The 23,096-nt window shown below is 30.2% G+C and overlaps 1 protein-coding gene, 1 long non-coding RNA gene and 1 pseudogene across 4 annotated transcripts in view; 2 read left to right on the top strand and 1 right to left on the bottom strand.

Moving 5' to 3' along the window:
• The first annotated feature begins 270 nt into the window (after positions 1 to 270).
• LOC149878148 (uncharacterized) lies at positions 271 to 2,773 on the top strand (annotated as a pseudogene).
• Positions 2,774 to 11,341: 8,568 nt separating this feature from the next.
• Positions 11,342 to 23,096, top strand: part of LOC149878146 (interferon-induced very large GTPase 1-like) — a 28,345-nt gene continuing 16,590 nt past the window's right edge. Inside the window, exons 1-2 of one of the 3 annotated variants that reach the window (XM_090072842.1) lie at positions 11,404 to 11,534; positions 21,686 to 21,887. The gene's annotated coding sequence lies outside the window, so the exon portion shown is untranslated. Of the gene's footprint in view, positions 11,535 to 21,685; positions 21,888 to 23,096 lie in introns of all 3 variants that reach the window. The other 2 variants (XM_090072841.1, XM_090072843.1) reach the window with 2 other exon arrangements.
• Positions 11,399 to 19,927, bottom strand: LOC149878147 (uncharacterized). The gene is made up of 2 exons (XR_016447593.1): positions 18,177 to 19,927; positions 11,399 to 13,220 (listed from the first exon to the last, which is right to left on the bottom strand). It is a non-coding gene; the product is annotated as an uncharacterized LOC149878147 (long non-coding RNA).

The following is a 23,096-nucleotide window of genomic DNA, read 5'->3' as shown; positions in this document are numbered from 1 at the left end:
AAAAATTTATCTCTGAACTTCACTTTGCAAAACGAAATACATACACAATGTCAAAATGGACATATATTCCTCTCATTCACTATTAACGCTGAGTCAATTATTCGTACTCTTGAACAAGTCAATGAGTTATTTTACTTAAAAACTAGTAAACCTCGACTTTGCTGTGCAATCAACATTGCAAAAAAATGGACTACCCATTATGTAAGGGATCGTTCAAAATTCATGAATTTTTGTAATCGGCTCTTTGCATACCATCCATCAAACGTGCCAATGATGCAAGGAATGCATCTTAATCAAAGTAGTTCATTGATTACTGTTTCAGGGTCTTCTGTGCTGTCAGCAAATGAACATTTTGATACTTTACCTTTAATTAATGGCGAGCTTTTTTCGCCCGTAAGTTGCTTAAAAAATGAAAACAGAGAGCATGCATATAGAGAAGAAGTATTCCCATAGAAAGCCAAACTCAGATCTAGATTATCTTATTTTTCTTCTAAGTTAGCTAGCTCAACTAATGAACACAGGATAAAAATAAATAAAGTTCGATCTAAGTATAATAGCTTGCCATATAAGTTAAAAACATTTAAGAGAAGTATCAAAAGAAAAGAAGATATTATTAAAGCTTTGAGGGCAGAAGCTAGAGATCTAAAAAAACAAATTAAAACATATCATTACAGTAGGTTTATTTGCAATCTTAAAGCGAAAGCAAAGGAGTTGAAAGCAAAAGAAAAACAAAACTTAATGCAAATAAAAGTAACACATAATACTGATGGTAAGGCTATCAAAATAAAATGTTTATTGCTCAATTAAAAAATGAAATGTTGCAGATAAAAGAGGGGAAAATGCCAAATGCTAATATGTCAGAAGATGATATGAGTTACCCTTTAAAAATGAGGATTATAATTTATAGCATGTTATTAGCTAATGTTCCAACAGGTAACATTCAATTCCTATTTTCAAAAATTGGACAATATTTGGGTGTTAATTTTACGGATATTCCTCATCGTTGTACTATTGAGCTGTATAGCAGAACTGCAAGCAGCAGAATGGGCAATTAGTAATTCTCATCTTACTCTTGGATTTGATGCAAAGACACAAGAAGGTGTTCATATCAACACTGTTCATCTGACTTCTAAAAACAACTGTCAGGTCATTGCGCTGGACCAATTACCAGGTGGAACAGCTGTTGATTATGAAAACCATACTTGTGGTGCAGTTGATCACTTAGCTTTTATTTATTCAAATTTTCACTCGCTTCCCTTTAACGAATGTCGTAGTACAATCATATCAAATATAACCAACAGAATGTCTGACAGAGTAGCAGTTAACCATCTAAACATTCCCAAAATTTGTAATACCTGGGGGAAGAATTTGAATGAGCTAAATTGTCATTTGCAACCCCTAGAGATTATTATCATTTTATGACGCGAAGGTTTGAAATCTCTAGAACTTGAACCTTGCAAGTTGTTTCGAAATGATTGTATGGCAGTCAAAAGTGTATTAGCAATGAACAAGATGAAGTTTAAAGATGGCAAAGGTGATCCACAAGGCTTTGTAAAATTTTTAGACAATTACCAACTAGCACGAGGTATTATTCCACGGTATCGTGGAAACCGTCTACACATTCTTTTCCACACTTGTTTCATTTTTATGAAACACTATACTGCTTTTCTACTTTATCTGACCACTGGAACAATAAATTGTTTTAGCTTGCTACCAATTCTGCGAGAAGCATTTTGTAATACAACTGCTATAAAACAAATGGGAGTGCTGGCACTATTAAGTAAACTTCTCAGTGGACCATGGATGACTAAGTTTTATGTATCAGCTGATGATGCAAGTTTAGTAACTTCTTTTAGAACATCTTTTACTACCTGGATACCAGGTAGTAAAAGATGTTCTAAAAGAAGTTACTAATTGCAAGTCTGATCCAGCTGCACTATTTTGCAGAAAAATTGATTTTTTTGGAACAAAGCTTGCCCCAAATATTTTACAACCTATTACAACTTTATGCCCCATTAATGACCAACTTGTAAAAATGACTTCAGCTTGTCTTAATGCAGTTGAGGAAGTCTTGACTCGTCAATATAAAAAATATTTCTCCCTTTCTATTACAGCAGGACTGAAAAAGGAGACAGCTAGTGCAAGGCTTCACAATATAGACAGACACAATATAGAATTAATGGGTATGTTTGGTGATGCCAAAGGACGATGCCCTAATGCAACAGTTTGTTATATATCTAGCAAATTAAGATCCAAAAAGAATAGGACGATAGATTATCTTGATAATCTGGACGAGTTGTCTATAGAAAAGGTAATTAAGTGGTCTATTTGCATAGCACGTAAAAAAAGAATGAAAACACGACTACTACATAATGAAATTCGAGCAGAGATTACTGGTAGACTGGATTGTAAACGCAAAAAAATAGACGAAAAACAAAAAAGAAAGATAGAGCGTGAGCTCTGTATTTTAACTACCAGTGAAATGATGCATAAATGTAAACACTTATCTGCAAAGCAACTTGAAGACTTAGATGATGTTATGTCGGAGAGAATTGTTGGCAGAAAACTTGGTCATGAGTGGTATGATGCTGACAATTCCAAATCTGTCATTTATGACGGTAGAGTTGAAAAGGTAAACAAGGGATTACATGACAGAATTTACACTATTTCTTACTGGAAAAAAGATGAGACGGATATGGAAGCTGCTTAATATAAGATGAAAAAAATACAGCTTGCTGCTGATGTTTTAACAGGTGAATTAATATTTTCCTAAATGGAATATAAATATTGTTGATATGCTATTTTATTTTTAATATTGATATTTTCAAGTATACAGATAAGTAAACTAATAGATAATAATCTTAACATAATAATAATAATCAATAAAAGTTAATAGTGAAAACAAAATAATTTTAAAACAAGATATTAATTAAAAGTTAAAACATATCAGCAATAACAGAAAATTAATAAAACCAAGTAATAAAATTATATATATATATATATATATATATATATATGAATATATATATATATATATATATATATATATATATATTTGCATATATATAAAATATATTATATAACATATTTTTTTTTTTGTATATTTAAAGATTATGGTACACCAAGTTGTGTAGTTTGGCAAACATTTTTGATAGACGGCTCTGGCTAACCTTCACGGGGTGTCTATTGTTAAAAATGATTTATTTAGTTTCATTATTGGAATTTTAAATAATATCACTTACTAAAAGCTAAGACATAAATTTATTATTTTTTGTTTTTTAAAAATTTTTTAAATTCATTTTATCTTTGGCTTACTTTTAAGGTGGATACTCCAACTTGCATCTTGTAATGTGGTAAGATTTGTAAAGTTATGTCTCTCTTTTTAAATTAACACAATTTAAAATCATTTTCAAGCTTAAATAAGAGTTGGAGGGGGGACATTGGGCGTGGCACTTGCCCCTGCCCTAACTAACATAGTAAAATAATTTTGAATAGTTATTTCTCTTTTTCCATAAACTCCATTTAAAACCTTTATTCAAATATATTTTAAAATTTTTTTTTAGGTTGAATAAGACTGGGCAGGGGGGGGCGAGGACGGGCGGGGGGGGGCGGGTAGTTAAGCGAAGCACATGCCCCGCCCCTAATGTCAATTTATACACCACTTGTATATGATGTAAAGTAAGAAAATATAATTTAAACTTTTTAACACAAAATATAATAAGTGTTTTTTAGGTTTAAATATGTTTAAGAATGTAACATTTCACTACGAGGGTGTTAAAACATAACAAAGACGTCCACCCTTAAATCTAAAAAAGACCACTAATATTTGGAATTGAAATGGAAGCAAATTAGATTAACTTTTTGTGTATAAAGACAACATATTTTATCAGAAAAAGTCTTTCGTGTGAAAAACTTGTATTTTTTAAGGTTACGCTGGTGTTCCGGTTCCCCCCTCTGGCCCTCTATACACCCCTTCTATCTATAGTGTTATGTGAACTTGTGGCCTACTCTTACATCTATCTTTTGATAACAAGGTTTAGACATTTGGATAAGATTTGACAAAGTTAAAACAATTTCAGTGAAAAAAAATAATTTTTGGAACCAATTTATTCAATAAATCCATATATCGAAAAATTGCTACTAAAAACGTCATACCTTTCTTTTATATTGTTCGCTTTTAATAATTTTTTCACCTTTAAAATAATGTATTGAAGGGCTTTCTAATGATATATAACATTTTAGTATATGCTCAATTTTAAAAAATCAGTCCACGTACCTATATATATATATATATATATTTATATTCTAAAAATACATATACATAAACACACACACTTACATACACACATGTATATTTACATTATATATATATATATATATATATATATATATATATATATATATATATATATATATATATATATATATATATATACATATATGGCGCTACTGCAGTTTCCCCCTCCCCCCACCCCCTTTTTTTATGATTGATTATGATAGAGATTTTTATGCTGGTTCAGAAAAATATAAAAACATGAATTTCAGGTCCATGTTTTTCTATTTTTCTGAATCAGCATAAAGTTTTATATCATAATCAATCATAAAAAAAGGGGTGGGAAGATACTGGAGTAGCGCCTATATATATACATGTTTTTTTTTTTATAAGCATAACGCTTATAAGCATATGCAGGCTCAGATTTGGAAAAAAAATAACCATATGTAAGCATATTCGTGAGCCTCCATAAACTATTTTAAAAATTTGAATTTCATTTACTTAAAAATTTTAAATATATATATTTCTAAATTTATTATTTGTAAAAGAACAAAAGCTTGATAAATTTGTTCTTTTGCTGGACAATTTGAAGGGACAGATGCAGGAGAATTTTAAAGATGCTGTGGTTGCTGCTAAAGGACTTCTATGGTACGGTCTACCAAGTGTCACTGCCCTTTGGCAACTAGTTGATGCAGGATATGCTGCCACTCTGAAAAGACTTATTGTGATTGAACATCAAAAATGGCTCGATAGAGATAATCATTTTGATAGATGGTTCAGTAATACACTGCAAAAGAGAGACGAATTTTGATTACACATTGGGGAGGGGAAGCATGGAAAGCTTTAAACACTTCAACGTATGACAAGCAAAGGAAGAAATGTTGGACAATGACTGGGTGTTTAATGACTTCTGATGGCTCAGAAGATTTGCTTGTTAAACCAGAGGGCCTTGATAGTTACAAAGTGCTGCCACCATCCATTACAGATCCTGGCAGTGATCAACCTATAGGAAATCAGGGTGATATTCAACCGGAGGAGGTAGATGATGCTCTAAATGAAAGTGCCAACAAAATTCTTCCAGATGACACCTTTATTGGTCCGGACGAGAAGGAACGCGAAGTTCATATCTTTGATTTCATTGATAGCATTTGTATATAGTATATATGTTTTATTTTTTGTTATTATACTATAATATTAATTCAGCTACATCAAAGCAAATACAGAGCATAAGTCAACTTTTTATTTTTCTTATACCCATTAACCTTTAGTAACGCGCACACTTTAAGAAAGTATTGAAATAAGCATATTTTATTAGAAATATGCTTAAGCTTAAGCATACTTTTGAGCCCCTTTTAACTTTTTGCTTAAGTATACCCGAGCCTGTTTCAAAAATTTCATATGCTTATAAAAAAAAAAACATGTATATATATATATATATATATATATATATATATATATATATATATATATATATATATATATATATATGTATATATATATATATATATATATATATATATATATATATATATATATATATATATATATATATTTGTATCTGTGTGTGTTTTAAAGCATCACAATTAATTAAATCAAGTAAAAAAATAAACTGACTTTTGCTTGCCATAAAATACCTGCGTTTTCTGGTTTGTTAATTGCTCTCGAAGATATAAATATATCTTCCCGGTAATAATAATATTTTCGGTAGAATACCGTAGATTTCCCTAATTCCGAACAAAATCGTACTTAAAGTTGAATAACTCCGCTTTCTTTTTGAATTTCATATTAATTTTTTTAAATAAATAAACTGGAACCTAAACTGAATCAAACCATATTAAGCAACAAGTAAGTTATTATAAAAATGTTCCCAGTAAACACGCATTAGTTGGTCCAACTGATGGGTCAGTATTGACTATAGTTGGCTAACTGTTGGCATTTATTGCCAACCATTAACCGACTGTGTACCGCGTGTTTTTGAATCGTTAAAGTTTCCCGTAAGTTTTATAAACGTATTTTAATCATTAGTCGCATGGTCTAAGTGAACATATTCACTTAGACCATGCAACTAATTATTAAAATTATTCAAATAGATTCATTCAATAATAAAAACTATTCAATAGAGTTAGTTTAGTTTGAAGCTTTTTGTCATATTTTTACTTTCAAACGCTTTTTTTACCTTTAATTAAACTTTTAAACTCAAACTCTCCTACACCTCCTAATATAACCGTTACGCTGGTAAGTACAAATATTTTACATTTATCCATTAGTTACACATTCAGATATAATTTTTGACATAGGTTTAGTTTTTAATTTATTTTTATGATGACACCATTGTTATATTTGTATTAGACATTTTAGCTCTATTTTAACTATTATTAAAAGTTAAAATACAGCTAAAATAAATATGTGCGTTTATAGTTGTATGTTTATGTGTATATTTCTGTAAGTATATGTATATGTATATGTATATGTCTATGTGTATGTATCTGTATGTGTATATGTATATGTATATGTATATGTATATGTATATGTCTATGTGTATGTATCTGTATGTGTATATGTATATGTATATGTATATGTATATGTATATGTATATGTATATGTATGTATGCATGCATGCATGTATGTATGTATGTATGTATGTATGTATGTATGTATGTATGTATGTATGTATGTATGTATGTATGTATGTATGTATGTATGTATGTATGTATGTATGTATGTATGTATGTATGTATGTATGTATGTATGTATGTATGTATGTATACAGGGTGTCTGCCAGATCAGGGGAAATCAGGGAAAAGTCAGGGAAATCAGATATCTGCAAAATATCTAGGATTATCAAGGAAATTAGGTTGAATTTTAGAAAAATCAGTGAGAAATCAGGGAAAATGGCTCTTTATCAAATTTACATAGCTTAAATAAGTTGTATATAGTACATGTAATATAAAAGTTTATTTGGCAGATAGTTTTATGAACTTCTCTTGCATCAAGCGAATCTTGAATCATCATTTGCAAAAATGTAAACAATAATACAACCCATATTAAATCTATCAATACTTGATACATTTAGCTTGGGTTGTATTATTGTTTACATTTTTGCAGTTGAAGAACATTTTTCTAAACGAATCTAGGTCAACTTTTGTGAAGTTAAATTTGGGTAACTTTAAATCAAATCAAGGAAAACAGGTAAAAGATCACGAAAGTATCAGGAAAATATCAAGGAAATGTCAGGGAAATCCACCTTAGAATATTGACAGACATCCTTTATATAACATGCATGCATAAAAGTTGTTATATTCTAATATAAATGTTATATATAATATTTTATATGTATGTATTTTGTATATATTGCATATAATATATGCCATATATACAATATTGACATAATATATGCAGTATATAGATAAATGGTATATGCAATTGCATATACAATATGGCATATACATTTCATATTAAGCATAAATGACATTTATATTATGTTATATTTTATATCTATCTATCTATCTATCTATCTATCTATCTATCTATCTATCTATCTATCTATCTATCTATCTATATATATATATATATATATATATATATATATATATATATATATATATATATATATATATATATATATATATATATATATATAGAGAGAGAGAGAGAGAGAGAGAGAGAGATAGATAGATAGACAGATAGATTGATAGATAGATAGATATATTCATATAATGCATATAATGCATATAATTAAAGCATTTTATTAAAAGGGACATCGACTTCTAAAAACTGAGAAAACTATTCATAATTTTGGGGATCAGGAAAGTAAGGTTTTGGATTAAATATTTGTTTGTTGTTTTTTTTTTGTTTTACTACTTGTTACACATTGTATATGTGTTACGCGTACATACATTGATTATGATCCTGACATATATTGACAAAAGAAAACTATTTATATTTTTTGTAAAAAAAAAAAATTGTGTTTTAATTAAAGTCAGAAATGGATGAAGGCTTTAAAAAAATACATATTTCATGTTACAAAAATACACATTTCTACTTTTTTATGCAGATAAAGGTTTTAAACAACGCTCTTTTCCGTGACTTTAATAACACAGCACAAAAATGTGCTAGAATTTTTACAGCAATCAATTCATCTACAGGGATAAATAACATGAATGTTTAAAACTTTAGCTCCAAATATTTGTGTTCCATAACACCTTCATCCGTGTATGTCTTCAATTTAATAACTAGATAGTGTTTTTGAAACCAGTTTTCCAATAAGATTCAAATGCAATGAAATATTATTTAATTATTTATGTATGTTTATAGAGAAGTTGGCAGCTTTGGAGTTAAGATTAACAGAACTGGAGCAAAAAAAATAATTTTTTAGAAGTTCAAAGTTTTTTGGATAATGAAGACATTGTTGTTCCCCCTGGCCTTCCAATGAAAAGTTTAAATATAAAATTTGAAATTATTTTTTATATTATAATGTTTCTAGCAGTCTACAGGTTGCGTTTAAACTGGTAACTATTATTTTATAAGATCAAAGATAAGTTTTTTTATAAGTCTTATAATTGTAATTTATCAAAGGTAATTTAATAATACCTTAGTTATATTATACCGCATTACATTTTCATTTACCTTTGAAAAAATATTTTAAATAAAAAAAGTTGTAATATGTAGCATTATTTGTTTTTAGGTCGAATATCTGCGTTCTATTGGCAGTAAAGTTGAACGTCCAAAATACATACAAAGTGTGTTGGGAGCCATGTTTTCCAAAAATTATAGCGTTATATGTAATCTAAACGGATCTTCAAGTAAGATGATAGCTACTGGAATGGGCAAGATTAAGTTGCAATTTTATCATTTTGTGTTAAAGTGCTTACTAAGTAAGTATTACTAGTTATGTAAATTTTTTGTCTATTAAAGTCAACCGTATTTTTATATTTACAAAAATATGTTTACAACACTAAGAAAGAATATAATATGTTAGTACTTTATGACAATTACCAGTGTTGTCATTAGTTGTGAATTTGTAAGATATTATGTTCTCCCTTGGTGGCTTGAACTTATTAATGCTGTATTTTATTGTTAACTAAAGACATTAATTGCCAATGTAAACCATGATTTATTAGTATTCAGCTATATGATTTTTAAAGAGCATATAGAAGTTTGTCTTGAACCGATAAGCTAATTGCTCTCGGTTATCATATGCACATATTTTTAAAACTGCTAACCAGTTAATGTAATTCTGGATTTGCAAAGCATACGTATAAGAGCTTAAAAAAAACTTAAAAATAACTTACATTTAAACAAAAAATAAATTGAGTTTTTAAATTACTTACCAACTGTTCGATGTTTACTGGGTTGTTAATTTTTAAATTTAAAAAGTAAAGCTTTTGTTTTGATTTAGGAACACGTGTTCCTAATTCAAAGTCCCATATCAAATCCCATATCAAATCCCAAAAAATGTTTTGTCGTTTAGTTAATGTCGTTAAAATAATATTGTTAAATATTGTTGTTAACTACTTGCACGTAAAAATGCTAACTTTTGCAAAAAAAAAGTGCATTCCAAAAACTGTTCGGAAATTTGGAAACGTTTTAATTATGCAGAAAAGTACTGTTTTTAAGATATCTTACAAAGTATTGCTAATTTTTGACTTTTTTTTTTTCAGATAAATAATCACCATCAAATTCTTCATCTTCGTCTTTTTTTTTTTTAAGTTGAATTTATATTGTTGGTTTTTCAGGGTTTTAAAAAGTGTTTTACTTGCAATTAAAAAATTTAATCCAATCAATATATATATTTTGAAAATATTTTTTCATATTCTCATTACCCTTGTCTTTCAAATTACTTATCAGTTTTCCTTTTAAAAATCTGACAAAAATAAAAGATGCAACAATAAGTGAACTAAAGCTGTTTGTAACTAGGGACTGTTCGGAATTAGGGAAACCTGCGGCCTACGGTTACTACTTTTTTCCAGTAAGATGTTTGGGGTATAAAATCTGTTTTTTAATGGTAGATAAAGTTATTTTCCGGTATTCAAACTTCCAGTACATGAAAATATAATAAAGTTATGTTAATTTTGTTAAATAATAAAATTATGTTGAGATACGTCGTATTTATGGCAAAAGACATGGCACGATGTTAGGACAACGTTGGTATAACAACGTAATAAGTCGGTTATAACAACGTAATAAGTCGCTTGACATCGCCGATGAAAACCCAACGTAAACCCGACGTCGGTTTGACATAGGGTGCCCACTGGGAAGAATTAGAGATCGTTGAAAAACAGAGCCAAAAAAAGGAGAACGAAGGTTTTTAAAAGTAAAGATTATTTATTAAAAGTTTTCTTTTTTTGAATTGAAAACTGTTTATTGCGGGGGAGTTGTCGTCAGCTACCTTGAAAATTCAAATATGCAGTTGGCTTCAGATTCCATGAAGGAACCATTCATGAAACAATATATAAAACGTACAATCCAACTTAAACTACAGATTTAATGGCTAACTCGCCAAGATGCAGATAGATTGCTCAAAATCAAGTTTAGTTTATAACTTCATGGTGAGATAAATATGAACTTATTTTTCATTTGCTGTAATGTGAAGGTCTAATAAATAAATTCACGTGTAGTTTTATGTGATTGTCACGTTATTAAGCTCACTTCGTTAATCATCTTTTAAACACATTATGTTGAGTGCATAAATATTAAATGGATCAATGGTGGAACTTAAAAAAATTTTTTTTTTTGTAAACAATCTTTTCCAACTAACTCTACTTCTTATAAGTCTAGTTCTTGACTCGCTTTTATGCATATCAAAATATCTAAGAACAAAATTGGCAGAAACCATAACACCCTTTACCGGCTATGAGATTTTAACTAAGTGTTGTTTTAAAATAATAACAATAAAAGTAAAGAAAAAAAAAAAACCAACTGTGAGTACATTACTTAAGTTTCACGATCTAAACATCTATGTCATATGAAAAAAGTTTCATAAACTAAAGGGATGTAATTAACTATGAACAATAACGAAGATTAGTTTAAACGAATTTATTTTACTCATTTAAAATAGTTATTATCTTTGTATTGTTTAAAATGAATGCATTCTGCTCTAACCTCAAATGCAACTTAGTTAAAGGATTTTCATTTTAAATAGTCTTGGTATGAAACTAATAAAACTAATATACACCTTTCATAAAATGCAATTTTTGATAATTTCAATATGATTGGATGGTTGGCGTATTAACGCTTTCATCAACTTTAGGAGTTTTTAAATGTAAGTAACATTTCCTTTTATCATTATTAATTTAAACTATTTTGCAACTTGCTTATTTTATGAAGATTCTGTTGACCAAAAAGTTCTCTTAATTCGATTGTTTTTTTTTCCGTTTGGATGCGATATTTGTTGGGCAAAAGAATTTTTGTGTTTAAATTCGTTATTTTTAAAATAATATTTTAACCTTAAATAACCTAACAGAAGTAACACATTGATGTTTATTTACTTTTTAAAAGTTAATGCAAAAGTTGATCAGATTTTTTTGTTTTATTTTTTAATTAAATACAGTCGCATGAGAGAAAGTTTTTGGTTGATCAAAACATCCTTTTTTCTTGTCTTCCTTTTTGTTTTCGAAAATCATTTGAAAAGCATTAACTGCACAAAATCCATACTTTTGTAGAACTTATGTTAGAACCTTTTCAATTTAATTTTGAAGACATGATTTGTTTAAATCAGAAACAAAATAATTTTAATCTTCAAAAATGACTTTAACACAAAAAATGTTCGTAATCTTACTGATATAGTGTTCGTCATTGTTTCATCAATGATTAGTTCTTAAAGCGTTATTTTCAAATGGGTAATATGTAAGATTTAATTTTAACTAAACTTTAAAGTTTAAGTATTAGCTCATATTTTTTGATTGCACTTTTGATTGTATTTGATTTATTTTTCTAATACTTTCGTGAAGATGTATTATGTAACTTAACATTGTGACGTTAATGGTTTTAACTTAGTGAGGAAGATGCAGGCATGCTTGTATTGAAAACGCACTTCTTAAAAAAAAAGTTACACAAAGAGTGTGATATGTGGATTAGGAACATGAAAAAGACACAACAATTCAACACCTTAAATTGGTATTATTAACCTTTTCTCTGACCTAACCTAAGCAGGTTGTCGAATATACTTCGTTCTATTCCTGTCTCTATAATTTTTTAAAAGAATATCATCTAGTGGCCAATGTTTTATGAAAAAAAGGACTAGTTCTAGAACTAAAGACATAGAAAAGAATGTTTGCATGAACAAGAAAATGAGGGAATTAAAGAACGCTTCCAACTTTTGATTAACAAGAACAAAAGTCATATAAAGTTTTGAACGTTTTTATAGCCTAAGCCTTCAAAATGTCAACCTTTTTAAAAGTCTATATATAAATGGGAGTTGTCATCATTTTGTAAAGTTTAGACGCGAAAAGTTTTTCGGGATGATTTTTGGGGAATATTGAATGAGATTCTTGGCCTCGTGAAGTTTATTCAGGATTTTTTTTTTATGTTATTAGTCCTGATCATTTTTAAAAGTCAAGATACCGATAGTACCTAGTTATCACCAAGCTCATCGTCAATCAAAAAACAGTTTTCATGTCTAGAAAGTAACAAAGGCATTGAAAAGTTATGGCTTAGTTACAGTATTCTCCAAAAATGTTTATCTGCATTCAACTTGTATTTATCAAGTACAGTGGAGAATATTAAAACGACAAATTCAGCTCCTTTAAACACTGTGCGCCTGTTTGAACTTTGGTTTCTACATTAAGATCTACTACCCAATATTCACCCTTTTCTATGCGGTTGTCATTAAACTGCTGGGGCCATGGCTCTCCCTGAAAATTCACATTAATTTCTTCTACTCTTTGAACTTGCCTCTTTGAATATTGAATTGTAAATTGCTGTTTCACTAGAAGTTGGGGTTTAAGCACTATCATGATAAAATTGCCGGTCCAACACAAAGATTTACCATAAGATCTTTAATTGGCATTAGAAATGAATTCAATGATGGCACAGTTGATATTTTTGGGGATAGTGCCCTTCGCGCTAACCCAAAAAAAGCCACCTATATGGGGTGATAGTGGACACATGTAGGTGTCCAGAAATGGGAGTTCTGAAATCCATCTATTACGTCCGAGAGAAAAAAAATCAATTTTAAGTTGAAAATTTCCCAATTTTTTTATTGTTTCAATTATTTACTAAACAAGCCATAAAATTGAAATGGGTCATTGGAACTTCATGAAATTTTATGGTGTTGTACCTATATAGTATGACTATCAATTTATAAAATTCCATGCAGATATCTTGCTTGGTTATAAAGTTATAGGCCAAAACGTTTTGCAAAATCACACTTTTTGACAGTGTTGGTACCAAAAGTTTTTAGTTTTGGTAAAAAAGCTTTGTCTGATTGCCCTGAATTTCTATGTGCATACTCTACAGGTTATAAGCAACAAGTTTTATTAACATTGTTTTGGAATTAGGACCATTGCTGAAAAACTGTGGCCACAAAATCATTTAAAGCCACAAAATCTCCTCATAATATAGATTATTCAATTTTTGAGTGAAATGACCAACTCTGGGGAAAATTTTTGAAGTATTTGCTACCCTGAGCAGTTATCTATGTAAAATATTTTGAAATGCATGTACACATAACAAAACTTGGGGGGTTTAGCAAAATAAGTAGATTTTAAAATGGTATATTTTTTAAGTAATTCGCTTTTTCATTATGTTCGTATGAATTGCATTCAGAAAAAGCATTACAGAGGCCGTAAAAATTGAGTTATCGAGTAAAACATTGAACTCAATGTGAGCAATAGACTAAGGAACATTCGTGTAAACTTTGGTTGAAATCTGACGGGTAGTTTTTGACAACTTTTACCGAAAAAAGAAATGTACGGCATTCCCTATTTTTTGTTTAAGCGGATTTTACAGGTTAATCCATAAAAAAATCACTTGTTATTGTTTTCAAAACTTGCATTTTATTGCATTTGGAATTAATTTCTTTCTTCAACAAAACTACAATTATCAAGGTAAGATTCTTTTTTTACATTTTCAACTTCTGAGGAAAGTTTTTGGTCAATAATGTTTAAGATGGAAATGTTTTTCAGCGGAAAAAGTAGGAAGTGGTAAAAAGTATTGTATTTTATTGAGTATAGTTCGCACTTTTATTACAAAAAAATGATATCAAAGAAAAAGGTGCACACTTTAAAAATAATATTTATTTAATAGATGTATTCCATATTTATTGTTAAAAAAGTTGAGTGTGCACTATACTCATATGCAAACTATACTATATAAAATACTGTAAGATGACAAGTGGGTATATGAACTAAAGGGAGAATAGATATGAAAATAGTTTGATTTTATATCAAAACTATTTTAATCCTAATAAATATATTTTAAAGGTCTGAAATTGAATTAAGTTATTTTAAATTTTGTGACAAAGCATTGCCTAAATTTTAGACTAATCTCCAAATAAAAGGTTCACCCTCACTTTTGTGACCGTCCATATTTCTGCATACAGGTAAAGTTTCAATTCGTTTCAATTGCATATATTGTCAATAACATCAATTTCATTTTGGCTTATAAGTCTACAAACTTTTGCCTGTTTTTTTTTTTAACTTTTTTCCATTTGCACAACTAAGAGTTTAAATTTCAAGACTCATAAAACTATTTGAATACTGTTGCATTTACAGGAGACTAAGCAATTTCTCACAATGCCAAATCATACAAGTGGTCACGAGGAGAACAGAAAAATTGTCAGTCTAACTTGCCTTAAAAAGTGCACCAGGCAAATAACTTCATTCCAAGCGAAGCGTTTGTTAAAAATCTATGACATCAACTTTGACTTGGGTAATGCAAGAGTGCCTCAAGGAATATGTGATACATGCCGGACAATCATGAAGAAGCGAGATGAAGGCAAAGAAGTTGTTCTACCATCACTGTATGACTTCAAGTCTATCCGTGTCAGATTGGAAACAATTGGCGAAAACTGTGACTGTCTCATCTGCAGGATTGGGCGTCTAAAGCTGAATGAGAAACATCCGCTGTATGTTTCTTGTGCTGATGAGAAAGGGACCACTGTGCGCTGCAAAGATTGTCTGAGTCCCATCGGAAAAGGCTTTCCACACAATTGCAACCAATCCACATTTCGTGAAAACCTCAAAGAACTAGCTGCTCAATATGAGAAAGTTGCAGAACATATTGCTGCAAAGGTGATTGCAAGCAAAACAGCTTCACCAAAAGGCACTGTAAGGCTATCAAAACCATCTGGAGGACCACCTCTTCCTGTGACTCCAGATGTTTCATTTAATAATGAATACCTCAAGTAATGTTACATTGACACGACAAATGTTTTTATTTAAGAAGCATTTTTCTCCTTAATAATTTAGTAATTGGAAAAATGTTTCATTAGCCAATTTGTAATTACAGGGCCAAGTGGAACTATACCAAAAACCATCTCTCCTGCTTTGAAGACACAAGACATGGTCAATGTTCAGCTCAACACAGGTTTATCTAATGTGGGAATGATGAAATTGGCTAGAGTAGTAAACTAGACTTCAGGCACAAAGCTTGTTAAGCCGAATTTCAACAAACATTTTCTGGCTACTGGTCGAAAACTAAGGGATTTTTTTACCCACTAAAATGTAAAGGCTTCTGATGCAAAAGGTAAGACTGGTTCAGATCACACTGTTGCCCACTGTAAAAACATCACTGACCCTATCGGCACAATCAGCACATCTCGAAATGTTTCAATTGAGCGAACTATAAAAATCGGAATTGATGATGACAAGGGATATCTGAAGTTTTGTTTGGGAGTCATCGACAGAGCCACAAAAGAGTCCCCACCTCAAAAGCGTCTCTTGACTGACAGGCTTGCAAAAGATACGGGTGTAAAGCGCCAGATGCTCGTGGCAGTTGCAGAAGAGCTTCCCGAGACTTATGAGAATGTCCGCCAAACTTGGTCGCTCATTCAACTCGATAGAGTGAAGGCCATTGTTGCTTGTGACTTGAAACTGGCCAACATTCTCTGTGGGCTTCAAGCTCACTCAAGCTCTCATCCTTGCTCTTGGTGTAGCTTTGATTTCACAAATCTAGAGAAGGCTAGAGCCTTGAGAACACTTGGGTCACTTAGAGAGAGCTATAAAAGCTTCTTGAGCAGGGAGCATTCTTGCCTAGGCAAAATACACCGGCAATATTGTCCATCCACCTATCCTCAGTGGAGCCGATGATACTCTCATTATGGACATTTTGCTTCCACCGGAATTGCATCTTTTGCTTAGAGTTGTTAACCACATTTTTCAGATGATGAAAAAAGATATGGCCCAATGCCGAAAAATGGCCAACTTCTCTTAACATGAAACTGAGCCCCTATCATGGAGGCATATTTGAAGGAAACAATTGTCGCACACTTCTTCGGAATTTGGATAGGCTTCAACAGTTGGTAGAAGCTGAGTCGGCTTTCCAAGTTTTTGGATTCATCGAAGCGCTCAGGAAGTTTGATGCTGTAGTGAAAAGCTGCTTTGGATCAGACCTTGAGGATGACTTTTTGGACAAAATCCAACAATTTCATGACTCATACCTTGCCATCCCGAATGCTAGTGCTACACCCAAGATTCATATGGTATTTCACCACATCGAAGACTTTGTGAACCGCCACATGTCACCACTTGGAATTTACAGCAAACAGGTAGTTGAAGCAGCTCGTCAAGACTTTTCTCATCATTAGCAACAATACAAACGACTCCCATCTCATCCAGAATACGCTCTTAGACTTCAAAACTGCCTTGTGGACTACAGCAGCAAGCACCTTTAATAGTCTTACTATGCCAAAAATGCCACATTTTGTAATTCTAAAATTGTGCAGCTTATTTTAGAACTAAAAGAAGAAAATAAAATTTTTGAGTTAAAAGCTTTCACCTCTAATATTTGAGTTTTCTTCAACTCTTCATTTCAACTATTTCAGGCGTTTTACCTGATTAAAATTCAAGTTTTATTGCATCAAAAAGTTTTTGTCAGCTTTGAACCTTTACTAAAGCCCCAAGGTATTTGAAGAGGAAGTCTTAAAATTAACTTATGGGCAAAATCCCCAATTTGTGTTATGTGTACATGCATTCCATTATATTTTACAATCTAATTTTATTTTTTAGTTTTTCATGCGAAAAGAGCCATGATTACTTATTGCTTTTCCATTTACAACCTATACTAATGCATAGAAAATGTACACGAAAAAGGCCTATTTTATGAAAATCTAAAAACTGACCTAAAAGTTGCAATTTTTTGATATTTTTCAATAGACTCTATAATTTTTTATATTGATTGGTGCTCAGGGTAGTCAAAAATGCAAAATGGACCCCTCAGTTGGTCGTTTTCATTGAAAATTGATTTACCAATTTTATAAGGAAATTTTGGGGCTCGAAATGATTTTGTAGCCACAGTTTTTTAGCAAATGGTCTAATTCCAAAACTCTAATTATAAAAGTTGTTGCCTATTGCCTATAGAGTATACATACAAAAATTCAGGGCAATCAGACAAAGCTTTTTTACCAAAACTAAAAACTTTTGGTACCAACACTGTCAAAAAGTGTGATTTTGCAAAACGTTTTGGCCTATAACTTTATAACCAAGCAAGATATCTGCACGAAATTTTATACTATATAGGTACGACACCATAAAATTTCATGAAGTTCCAATGACCCATTTCAATTTTATCGCTTGTTTAGTAAATAATTGAAACAATAAAAAAATTGGGAAATTTTTAACTTAAAATTGATTTTTTCTTTTTCTCGGACGTAATAGATGGATTTCAAAACTCCCATTTCTGGACACCTACATGTGTCCCCTATAACCCCATATAGGTGGCTTTTTCGGGTTAGCGCGAAGGGCACTATCCCCAAAAATATCAACTGTAATGGGTTTATGAAAATCTTAGCTTTGAAATAATTTATGAAGGAGTTAAATGTAATATTTCTAGTTTAACAAACAATCGAATGATAACTGTTGACAACAATTTGAAAACATACTTCGAAATTTTAAGATTTTTTTATTGTCCATTTAAAAATGGACAATAAAAAAGAAGTAACAATGCAACATATTTAAGTCATGGGACCAAAACCAACTGGAGACAAAATATATACACCATTAAAAGCATATGAAAAGTGTTTAAGAAATGATTTGTAATATAGCATGTAAAATGACATGACCACAAGGCAAATGTATTAAACAGCTTTTTAAAGATACTGCTACTTGTATACATCAAACTACTTATGGCTTGATGGGTTTTTGTAGACATTTACTTAACACCACTCGATTTTATGCTCCTATTAGTCAATTTACATCAGATCACCTAGATAAAGAATAAAGTATACTTCCTCAAGGTTCAACAGACTATAGAAAAATTGCATATCAAAACTCATTTTTACTTTTGAAATTAAACGTAGACAATAGCAATCTTGATGTGGAATTTGGTCATAAATGTGCTTTATGCCAATAAAAATGATCTGAAGACTGTTGTGAAATTCTTGATAACATGCAAGATCTGGAATTTTCTATTGCTGAAGAAGCTAAAACGTCACTTGTCCACATTGCTGGTACTGTTACATAAAATGATAAAGAAAGAAGTGAATATGAACTTTTAGATCAAAAGACATTCTATTATTTTACGGTTATACTTAAATTTAGTTAAATACTTTAAGCGTTTAGTTGTAATTAATTACATTTATAACTGGGTTTTCAATATATTGTCACTGCTTTACTTGCGATGCCCATTTTTTAACTTAAAGACATTATCTGTTACAATTTTAATTTACTCTCTGACTAAAAGCTTAACTTTTAGGATAACCTTATAGAAAATTGGCTTCAAAGCTGGCAAAATGCCGTTAAATTTGGAGTGAATTCTTTTAGCATTTGTTATGTTTTGAGAAAATAGAAGCTTAATTCATTTTTTATCACACTACATGGTTGGCCCTCATTCTGTGGATTGAAATTCAGAGCCAACTGCTCTAAGCATTTTCCTAATAATGTTTGGGAAGATTTCATCATTACGAAAAGCTCCTCTTGCAGTATTGCCATAATTGGTATTGATATGTTCTTGCTTTGCCATTTCAATAAAAAGATTCCGTTTTTATCAAACTTTATCTTCAAACTAGATCTGGTTAGTCAATCTGAAACTTCCATTTGTTCTCCAGTACGCACTACTTTTTTGTCTCTTTCTGTACCGCAAATGCACTTCTTGCAGATGTGTGTGCTCGATAGCGTTATATTGCACTAGATCTATTGTGGTGCAACAGTCAACATAAGTGGCACAATACCAATATGAAAGAAATATTGTTCCTTTATAGCATTCTAAGATAGCTCAGTTTTTTTTTTTTTTTGGTTGCACAAGTTCTGGCTTAAAGTGGAAACAAATCCGAGTTTGAAAAAAATATTTTAAGTATGAATGTTTAGGGTAAGTATCTTTATAATAAATTTTTATAAGTATCTTTATAATAAATTTTGTCGCCTCATTCAAAGATGCAAAATGATTTTATTAAGCAAAACAATTGAATTATGCGTATGAGTCTCCAATAATCCTTCTTTTAAGTCTCTTTATGAAAGTCAACTTCTATTAACTCTATATATCAGGAATAAAAAAAAAAAAGTTTTTAAATGAAAGAAAAGAAAGTGAAAAAAAGTAAAATCAAATTTATTAGCAAATGCAACATTTAGGGGTATTGGACCTTCAACTCGTGTACTGTTGAACAAACTCCATAGACTGTGTAAAATCAACCAGCCGCAATTTTTGAGGTAAAGTAGCATAATCTGAGTGCCATTTTCCAACAGAAGTTTTAAAAGCTTCGGAAGAGTGTTTTATGAGAGAACTCACTACGCTTATATTAAAGCATAGCTATGATAATAAATATCTTTTTTGACCATACAAAGTGATATCAAATATGCAAATTGCTTATTTTCATACCTCGATGAGCAAAGCATTATTTTTGTCATAAAAGCTGATATCGTGTTTGATTGTCACCCAAGTAATGGGTTTCGGGATAATTCTAGAAGAATTGTCTATGAGACAGAATTTGGTTCAAAGAACCTAGGTCAATTTCGCAATAAAATAAAACTGCTACTCCATGAATTCAAAAAATGACGTAAAAGATTGAAATTTTATACTGATAGAGAAGAAAAAATGTCCACAAAACTTGTAATTATTTGTTAGCAAAAAGTAATTTACAAAAAAGGCAAGTTTGCTGGGAATATTTTACTGATTCAAAAAATCATGAGTTGTTTGAATGATCGCATTTTTTGTAAAAAAACGTCCAAACAAAAAAAAGAGACTCTGTTTCACCTAGAAACTTTTTTAATTTCCTTGTTCTGTTGTCACACATTTGAAACTTCAACAACTGATTCAAAACTTTTTGAGTGTTCTTTAGAAGCGAAATAAATGTACCCAAGAAACTATTGATATTTTGGAAAAACTAGAAACGCAAAATTGGACATTCATACTTATCTTGATTTGCGGGGATAAATCCATAACTTAGTCTTTGCTAAATGCTAATGTCTAATGTCAGATGTTGCACCACCAAACAGTTCAATAATAAAGATGTTGAATTGGAAACATCTCCGTATTATCATGCTGGATTTTATAATATATCAAGCTGTTCAGATTTTTTTTTCTCTTTTTTAAATTGTTTTAACTAGTTTTACGATCTTAAATGTTTTTAAACTTTACAAATTAATGTCATTGACTTAATAAGTTCTTGAGAAACAGTAATGCAAATCATATTCAACTTTCAAGAATAGTTTCTTTTAGTTCTTTCTAGGGAGTGATTTTATGAAGTTATAATATTTTTTCTAATCTCTCTTTTTTGAACATTTCAGCCCTGAAACGTTTTAAATGATAGTTTTTAAAGCAATGATAAAACATTGTAAATGATAGTATTTCATCAAAACCTGGAGAAATAATGTACTTCTAATTTCATAATTCACATATTTAGAATTCACATGTTTTGTTGACCAATTATATATAGATTATTCTACAACAGAATTGCTTTGAATATATTAAACTAGACAGGAAATGTAAGGAATTATATAAAGTTATTAATTGTGATGCATTTTGTATTGCAATGTGTTTTCTTTCAATGTTTACCTTTTTTTTCAAGAGTTGATTATTTTTAAATATTCGGTTGCATGCAGCTCTAACTTTTAAAAAGTCAGATCTTCTTTAATTTATTTTTTCTTGAATTTAAAACGGAACATTGTAGTTTTCGAAAAAAACGTCCGAACAAAAAAATGGGATTTTGTTAGATTTAGAACTTTATTTAATTTCCTTTGTCTGTTGTCACACATTTGAAACTATTAGAACTGATTCAAAATATTCCGAGTCTTCTTTAAGAGAGAAATAATTGTACTCTAGAAACTATTGATGTTTTGAAAAGTTTAACAACGCATAATGGAAATTCATACTAACTTGATTCGTTGGATAAATCTACAATCATGCCTTTGCTAAATTCTTAAGTCTTATGTCAGAAGTTGCATCATTAAAAAGTTTAATGATAAAGATGCTGAACTGGAAACATGCTCAACTTATCATGCTGGATTTCATCATTTTTCAGACTGTATGGACTTTTTTTTTTTTAATATGTTTAAACTAATTTTGGGATCGTTAATGCTTTTGAACTTTGCGATATAATGTCATTGACTTTTTTATTTCTTGAGAAACCGTAACGCAAACCACATTTAACCTTCAAGAACTTTTTATTTTAGTAATTTTGAGGGAATGATATCATAAAGTGTTAATGTTTTGCTTCAATCTCTCTTTATAGAACTTTTAAGCTCTAAAAAGTTGTAAATGATATTATTTAAAAATGTTTCATCAAAACCTTGTGAAAGATATTAACGCTCTTAAATAATCATAAAGTCTAAATATGAATACCTTAAATCACATGTCTTAAACAATAGTAAAATACTTCGTGGGTTTTACATCAGTATTTTCCAAGTCATAATGTTTTGAATTGACCAATTATAAAGAGTTTTCTCAAATAGAATGACTTCTAAACTAGACAGGCAAGGTATGGATTATTATAACATTGTGATGAATTTTATGTTACAATGTATTTTCTTTTGATTTAAATCTTTAAACTTAAATTTTTTATCAAGATTTGAACAACTTTAAATATTTGATGGTATGCAGCTGAAACTTTTAAAAAGTCTGATCTTCTTTAAGTTACTTGAGCTTGAATTTAAAACAGAACAATACAAAAACGGAAAATAATTCAATATCAAAACAACAAGATTATTTTTCGTATCATTTTAGAAACTAAAGAAGTTTAGGCTCTATACTCATTTGGAAGAGAGACTAATTCAAGTTTGTTTGCCCTAATAGCTGATTGTGAGAAATGGCTAATTTGGCGATTTTTTTTCAATCAGTCCATCAGAGAATAATTCATTTTGGTTCACTTTACGACCGCCAAAATGTTATGGGTCTTACCGACCGCCGAACAGCCGATATTTTTGTGCTTCAATGCTAATATATTTTTGATGAAAAAAAGTTGAAATCTGATAGCAAAACCAGTTTACTTTCAAACGGTGCAAAGCTTGTTGTATACAAAAATATGACAACATGATGAAATTTTTCAAATTAGGTTGATGAACTAAACTTATGGCACTTTCTTCGGAAAACTTTTTTCGCAGAAGGAGGAACACCCATTAAAGTGTTGTTTCATGAAACGTTTTGAAAAGAACTTTCTCTTTCAGTAGTCAAAAAAATATCAACGATTGCCCAACCTTTGACAACAGTTACAAACAGATGATATAAGTATCAAAAT

The sequence above is a fragment of the Hydra viridissima genome, unplaced genomic scaffold, assembly GCF_058129835.1.
Source record: "Hydra viridissima isolate aposymbiotic clone 2 unplaced genomic scaffold, HvirCarnegie_v1 scaffold_15, whole genome shotgun sequence".
In the NCBI taxonomy this organism is placed as follows: Eukaryota; Metazoa; Cnidaria; class Hydrozoa; order Anthoathecata; family Hydridae; genus Hydra; species Hydra viridissima.
This window is presented reverse-complemented; position numbering and strand designations above follow the sequence as displayed.